This window comes from Schistocerca cancellata, chromosome 8, assembly GCF_023864275.1.
Source record: "Schistocerca cancellata isolate TAMUIC-IGC-003103 chromosome 8, iqSchCanc2.1, whole genome shotgun sequence".
NCBI classification, from domain to species: Eukaryota; Metazoa; Arthropoda; class Insecta; order Orthoptera; family Acrididae; genus Schistocerca; species Schistocerca cancellata.
In genome coordinates, this window is record NC_064633.1 from 129,387,479 (window position 1) to 129,395,927 (window position 8,449).

The window sequence follows — 8,449 nt, forward strand, 5'->3', positions numbered from 1 at the left end:
TTTGTGTGAAGTGGTGTGTCGGTAGGGTGGATTGGGATGGGGTTTGGCTGTACACTTACAGAAGTAACTTGGGTGGAACTGGTTGGAACTGTTAGAGACAGGTGGGGACTAAGGGTTGGGACAGTGTTAATGCAGGTCGTTAGCTTTGTTGGGAGGGGGGGGGGCAGGTAGTAGCATTTTTGCAGTCAGGTGCTAAATAATCATGGTAGATGAGGCATTTGTGCCAGTGGCAAGTTTAGGCTTCAGCTGGGAAGGCTCAACTCTGCATTTATATTGACATATGAAGACTCCATTATGAGGACAGGGCTCTTTGAAGAAGATGTAAATGAGGAACATAGGGCCAACACTGTGGTGAACTCGGGAAGCCTTTCAGACTTGAGAGTTGGGATTGGAATTTAGCTCCCACTCAACGTCTCCCACTGGCAGGAGTGGTTAGAATTGTCTAAGGTATGGTAGGCTGAGTGGGAACAAGGAGGCATTAAGACTAAAGGTGGTGAAAAGTACTCAAAGCAGTTGGTGGGTTTGGAAATCAAGATCAGAGGATTTGGAGATTACAGAGTCTTGCATGTTATGAGTTATGAGATGTTGAGGTTTGTTTGGAAGATACTATGTATTTTATTTTGAGGGAAATTGTTTATGATTGACGAAATTGATAATGGAATGTGATAAGACCAAGGAATGGTAGCAGAAGATGTGTGGGGTGGAACAGGAGAAAACTCAATAGGTTCTGGTCTGTGAGACTGGTGCAGGATCAGTTCAGGTGGGGAACCTGTACGAGCTGGATTGCAATTATCATTTGAGGATGAGGTGTCAGAGTATATTGACTAAGGGTTTTGATGGGATTTTACACAGATTTTCATATTTCTCTTACCTGGAGCTGGTGGGGTTGAAGCTGATGCAGATGAAGTTGATGCAGTCACAAGATCAATATGAGTTGCTGGTGCAGGTCTGGTTGTATCTGGAGTAGGCTTGGCTGGTTGGTGCAGTTAAGACGTTGGCGGCAGAGGTGGCAGTGGTGGCAGCCGCGGTGCTGGCAATGAAGCTGCAGTGCTTGCTGGAGCAATGATATCTGCACATGAGGAGGCAATAAAGTTTGGGGATAGAGAGTGTGAGAAGAGGAAGACATATGGTGTGTCGGAATAGTGGGAAAGGAGGGAAAGAAGAGAAGCAGAGCAGAAGAGGATGTGAATTCACTCCTGGAAATGGAAAAAAGAACACATTGACACCGGTGTGTCAGACCCACCATACTTGCTCCGGACACTGCGAGAGGGCTGTACAAGCAATTATCACACGCACGGCACAGCGGACACACCAGGAACCGCGGTGTTGGCCGTCGAATGGCGCTAGCTGCGCAGCATTTGTGCACCGCCGCCGTCAGTGTCAGCCAGTTTGCCGTGGCATACGGAGCTCCACCGCAGTCTTTAACACTGGTAGCATGCCGCGACAGCGTGGACGTGAACCGTATGTGCAGTTGACGGACTTTGAGTGAGGGCGTATAGTGGGCATGCGGGAGGCTGGGTGGACGTACCGCCGAATTGCTCAACACGTGGGGCGTGAGGTCTCCACAGTACATCGATGTTGTCGCCAGTGGTCGGCGGAAGGTGCACGTGCCCGTCGATCTGGGACCGGACCGCAGCGACGCACGGATGCACGCCAAGACCGTAGGATCCTACGCAGTGCCGTAGGGGACCGCACCGCCACTTCCCAGCAAATTAGGGACACTGTTGCTCCTGGGGTATCGGCGAGGACCATTCGCAACCGTCTCCATGAAGCTGGGCTACGGTCCCGCACACCGTTACGCCGTCTTCCGCTCACGCCCCAACATCGTGCAGCCCGCCTCCAGTGGTGTCGCGACAGGCGTGAATGGAGGGACGAATGGAGACGTGTCGTCTTCAGCGATGAGAGTCGCTTCTGCCTTGGTGCCAATGATGGTCGTATGCGTGTTTGGCGCCGTGCAGGTGAGCGCCACAATCAGGACTGCATACGACCGAGGCACACAGGGCCAACACCCGGCATCATGGTGTGGGGAGCGATCTCCTACACTGGCCGTACACCACTGGTGATCGTCGAGGGGACACTGAATAGTGCACGGTACATCCATACCGTCATCGAACCCATCGTTCTGCCATTCCTAGACCGGCAAGGGAACTTGCTGTTCCAACAGGACAATGCACGTCCGCATGTATCCCGTGCCACCCAACGTGCTCTAGAAGGTGTAAGTCAACTACCCTGGCCAGCAAGATCTCCGGATCTGTCCCCCATTGAGCATGTTTGGGAGTGGATGAAGCGTCGTCTCACGCGGTCTGCACGTCCAGCACGAACGCTGGTCCAACTGAGGCGCCAGGTGGAAATGGCATGGCAAGCCGTTCCACAGGACTACATCCAGCATCTCTACGATCGTCTCCATGGGAGAATAGCAGTCTGCATTGCTGGGAAAGGTGGATATACACTGTACTAGTGCCGACATTGTGCATGCTCTGTTGCCTGTGTCTATGTGCCTGTGGTTCTGTCAGTGTGATCATGTGATGTATCTGACCCCAGGAATGTGTCAATAAAGTTTCCTCTTCCTGGGACAATGAATTCACGGTGTTCTTATTTCAATTTCCAGGAGTGTTAATAAAGGAATAAGTGGAGATGGTGGAGTACAAATGAGAGTAGATGATTATGTGACTGAGGATGGTGTAGTTATAGGCTGATATACTGGTGAATGAGGGCAGCTACAGCGCTGATCTGCTGATGGAAGCGAATATTGAAAACAAATATATGTACTCGCAATCACTAGCAGTGACCAAGTCTGGTTGGAAAGGTGATGCCTTGCAGCAGGAAGTGGCAGCAAGAACTAGCAGCAAAGATGATGACTGGGGGCAGAGACGATGACAATGTTGGGCAACACAGCCTGCTGGCACTGGTGATGACGTAGGGTGTGAAGACTACAGCTGAAAATTTGTTCCCTTCGTGGTTCCATCTCTGAGAAAAACCTGGGCAATACTTAGCCCCTATGACAAGAGGTGTTACAACCCTCATCGCAATTCAGCAATTTTTTTCTCGCCTTACTAGTATTTCATCCCTCTTACTCCATATGGGCAGAACTTGGACTGTCAGGGAATACAATTTTTTGCTCTTCAGTCACATGAGAGCAAAAATATTAAGAACATAGTAGAAAAATTTTACAGTGTACTTGACTAAACAGAATAAAGTTTTGCACAATAAAATATAGATCGTCGGTTGTATACGTTAAAAAGTGAAAGGCTGATTTGTTGATTACTTAAAATATAGACACAGGTGAATGTGTGTAGTGTTCAGGGAATGTGATGGTAGATGCATGGCAGAGTACCAGGATCAGCCAGCAGAGAAGAAACTAGTGGTGGGATAGCGTTCATTTACAGGCAATGCAGGATCCTCAGAGGTGTTAAAGATGGCTGACTACAGCGGAGAATCTTATGAGTTGGTAGAGGAGTTGGGGGGGGGGGAGGGAGGGTAAGCTGATCCAAAACAATAGGTGGAGTACATGGCAAAGATCTATATGGTGTGATAACATGAGTGATGAGCAGAAGCCCATGCTCCATGTTCGGCCAGTTAGTATTTCTAATAATTATAGTCTATTGTGGGCTTTGTGCTGAATGGTTGGTAGTAGGTGCTTCCTAGTGACTTGGCGTTAAGTGTTAGTCGGAGGTATTTTAGAGTGTTAGGTAGTGGATAGAATGGTTGCAACTGGTAATGATAAAGTTGTCGGAGTTGGAACCTGCAGGTTTCTCTGCTTATAACTATTGCTTGAATTTTGGTAGCGTTTATTTGAGGAGCCACTGATTGCACCAGGAGGTGAAATGCACACAGGACAGGAGTCAGAGGACAGCACCGTGGGACACACCTGCAGTGGGATGGAAGATAAGGGAGTTGGTGTTGTTATGTTGACATTAGACAAGCAGTTACAGAGAAAGGATATGATGAGGTGGACTTAATTTATAGAAAGAACATAGATCTGGAGCTTAAAGAGGTGATCAGAATGCAGTACATGGACATATGGCTTTTTTGAGGGGTTAAAGAAGATAAAAATGACGGATTTTCAGTTTTTGGTGGGAGAGGTGATGAGTGAGGTGAAGGAGTCGGTCATCGGAGTTGAAACTGGGAGGAAAGCTACATTGATGAAGAGGAATGGCTAGATTTTGATGGCTATGTCAGAATTGCAAGAACGTAAAAGCTTTACTTTAAAACTGAGGTGAGGCTGATAGAACAGTAGGAGGATGTGTCACGGGCAGGTTTTTTTGGTTTAAAGAAGAGGAGGATTCACCAGGTTTTCCACCGCTCAAAACAGCGTGGTTAATATTTCTAGGAAATGGAGGGGGTATTATTTTAGGTGTCTGTAGGCTATGCACTCGTTACTGGGAGCAGTGTTGTGTTAGTTATGGGCATTTGTTGAATGAGTTGTGCTGCTTTCCGAGTATTGAGTTCTGACTGTGGGATACTGTTGAGGTATTGGAAGCTAGGAGCGAGGTGTGTGAGGGCGGTATTGGTATATTCATAGACTGTTGGGAGTACGAAGGAATCAAAATGGGGTCATCTAAAATGATGAAGATGTCAGAGGGATAGCATGCAAAACCGTTGGCTTTGCTTGGGGTGTCAGGGAGACGATGATTATCGTACAGGTGTGCCTCAATGCGTCTCAGTCACAGGTCTGCAGGAAATTCGCAAAGGTGATGAGATTCACAGATGAATAACAAAGCATGTGTAAAGAGAGTGGGACAGTTTGGGTAGATTGGCTTCATCGGAATGTGGTGAATTATGGCGTTTCAGATTATCTGTTATAGGAAGGCGAGAGAATGGTGGATATCATTGGGCTGTTGGAAGGATACAGAATGGATTCCGAGTTGGGCAGCAGTGACATTTCGGTAGGCATCACAGTTGATATTGGAATGCTCCTGGATGCGTTTGTGAGAGGCTTAAGGAGTGGGTACCCAGGTGCATGGTGTAGGGTTGGATAAGGAGGACAGGGAAGTGGTCTTCCAGTGGGTTCAAGGTCTGCTGAAGTAATGTGCACAAGAAGGTGAGGAAAGGTGAAGATGACACCAGGAGTGGAATTGCTTTCAGGACAGGTATGCAGTGGGACAGAGGCTATATCTGCATGGAATGAGCCAGTAAACGGAAACAACCACTGGAGTTCAGCATGGAAGTGGCTTTGGTCGTTAAGGTGAGCAGCAATAGTATAGGTCGACAAGGTATGGTCCAAATGGGTGAGGAAGTCATATGGGATGAGATGATGTGTTCGGATATAGGTAAAGGCATAGGTAACAGTCATGTTTATGAGGAAGAGACCGTGAATAAGATCTTCAGTAGGAGTATTGTGTATGGATATTCATGCGGCACCCAACAGCAAGTCCACCACGGCCCATGGGTGGCAGGTCATCTGTTCGGTGGAGGATGTATGGCGAATTGCAGATAGTATGGTGGGGTTTGGGGAACGATTCATTCACAATTAACTTCAATATACTGTCAGGGTAGGATGTCGATGAAGAGATATTTGGCTCTGAGCACTATGGGACTTAACATCTATGGTCATCAGTCCCCTAGAACTTAGAACTACTTAAACCTAACTAACGTAAGGACATCACACAACACCCAGTCATCACGAGGCGGAGAAGATCCCTGACCCCGCCGGGAATCGAACCCGGGAACCCGGGCGCGGGAAGCGAGAACGCTACCGCACGACCACGAGCTGCGGACGAAGAGATATTTGTTGGCCAGACAAGGAGCGGTTAATTTAATTTATTTGTGTATTTATTCTTTATTTAGTATGGCCAGGTTAGGGCCTTCATGCCCTTTCTTTCGTCTGGACAGGAACAACACAAACAGAAAATTTTATTTTTATTTATTCGTTGGGGCAATCTAGGACCATGTTAAGCCTTTTTGCACCTAGCACAGAGCCTGGCGTTTTCTAAGCCCAGATTTCCCTCATAAGTTGTGAGTGGGCCTGGTTGTACTCTTCTGTCCCAAGGACACTGTGTCCTCTTTTCGAATGCTCGGATTATTCCGTTTCTCACTGTGGTCTTGGCGTTTGATATGTAGCATCTGGAGGTCTTCTTTGGTATTTTTAAACCATGGCATTATAATTTTAGGGTTTGTATAAAAAAAGAGAAATATATTTTTGATGAACCTAATTCCGTCCGTTCGTCTGAGGTGACCAAAAAGTCCTACCCGTCTTTTACGGATTATGTCTGTAATTTCGTCTATTTTACTGTAGACTTTCTTGTTGAAACTCTTTTGATGGATGCCATTCTTGTACTTGGATCCTAGGATTCTTCTAATCAGTTTGCACACTTTTTTCTCCTGTTCTTCAAGAAGTGTTTTATCATCGTTTAGGCTAAGGTTTCGGTTGCTTACAAAACTACAGACTTCGAAACTGTTACTTAGTGACATTATGGGAAAGGCATTCCTGGTTTTAGATCGTGCGGGATGTTTGGTAAGCTGTCTCTAGTTTGCGTATCCGTTCCCTAAGCGCTTCCTTGGTGAGTTGATTTTTCATGATGATCTCATCCAGTTACCTGAATTTGCCTACCCGGCGATTCTATAATTCGAACGGAGTTTTGGTGGTACCTCCTTAATGTTAGCCTTTGACATAAGTTTTCTCAAGTGATATTTGCGGACTAGTTTCTTCAGCGACTTCTTTTAACAGTTGTATTTGAACTCTAACGGTATCTACGACATTTGACAGAACGGCAATGTTATTGGCAAAAGCCCAGCAGTCTACCTACATACCCTTCGATTTGGTTCCAATTTGCAATGGGCTATACTTGGCTTCCATTAATCTTTCGCGACTAGGTGTGATGATCTTGAAAAGCATTGTAGACAGGCCATCATCTTGCCTGACTCCTGTTTTGACATCAAAGGAATTCGAAATACAAAATGGTTCAAATGGCACTGAGCACTATGGGACTTAGCTTCTGAGGTCATCAGTCCCCTAGAACTTAGAACTACTTAAACCTAACTAACCTAAGGACATCACACACATCCATGCCTGAGGCAGGATTCGAACCTGCGACCGTAGCGGTTGCACGGTTCCAGATTGTAACGCCTAGAACCGGTCGGCCACCCCGGCCGGTTCCGAAACACACCAGAGGGATTTTACTTTGGATTTTGTATCTTTTAGTGTAGCTCTAATTAATGCCTGCAGTTTAAGGTCAACTCTGAACTCATTTAGGATGTTCAGCAGGTCATACAGGTCTATGCAGTCGTACGCCTTCTTGAAGTCCACTAAGACTAAAACATAGTGTTCGAACATTAGAGTATAATATCTGATTATTGTTTGGAGGTTTTAGATCTGTTGTTTGGGTGTTGAGCGACGTTCCCTTGATATTCATCTATTTTATGTGCGACTTGGCCTTCTAAACGCCCCAGAATGGTGAGTGAGTGAATTTTATAGTTTAACGGGAGCAGGGATATTCCTCGGTAGTTGTTAATATTACATGCTGCCTATCTTGTGCAAGGGAAGGATCAGGGCCATTTTCCAATTTTCAGGCAGCGTTTCCTCATTCCAATTTTTCGTCTATTTGTTTTTATATGATTTCAAGTGATTCCTTTAAGGCATATTTCCAAAGCTCTGCTACGACTGAGTCTTCTCCAGGTGATTTGTTGTTTTTGAGACGGGCAATGTGGTGCTTGATTTGGTATTAGTCAGGTGGTCTGGACTCTGGGCACCTGAGCAGTGAGGTTTGGGGCTTTGTCAAAGTTCAGTAGGTCTCGAAAGTCGTCTGCTAGAATACGACAGTTTTTTACATTTGAAGTCGCCACTGCACCGTCCTTTTGCTGAAAGCGTAGCGACGGTTTGTAACCGGTCAATTTGCGTTTAATGGATCTGTAGTACTCTCTGGTTTCATTCCTCCTAAAATTTTCAATGAATGATTTTTCGTATTTACGCTTTTCAGATGTGATCGCCCTGGCTGTTTGGGCACTTGGACTTTGTAGGTTTCCTATTCCGTTTCCTATTTATTTGAGTAGAATTGTTTCCATGCAGTGAGCCTTTCCTTGAGGACTGACTCGCATGTGTCATTCCACAAGGCAAGTTTCTTGCTTCTCTTGATTTCTGCAACTTCTTTGGCAGCCTCCATAAAGCACTCTCTGGTGATACTGAAGTCGCAGTCGCTTGGTCTTGCCTTTTCTTGGAGTTCCATGACCCTTTGTCGAAGTTTATCACTGTCAAAAGGTATAGTTCTTTTGTGGTCTTTCTGGTGTTTGTGAGTGTAGGTTTGAATTTAATTACGGATATGTATGTTTTTCTTTACTTTGGCATTCATAATTTCAGGGCTGTTCCTTCTGGAGATCGCGACGTGTTGTATTTGGAACTCTCTGCGCAGATGGCAAAAGTGCGTCGACATTAGTTTCACGTTGCGATTTTCATAGATGGATACAAATCTATCGCCGTTGTCGTTGGTTTTCTTATGGGCAGGCGAATTTCATA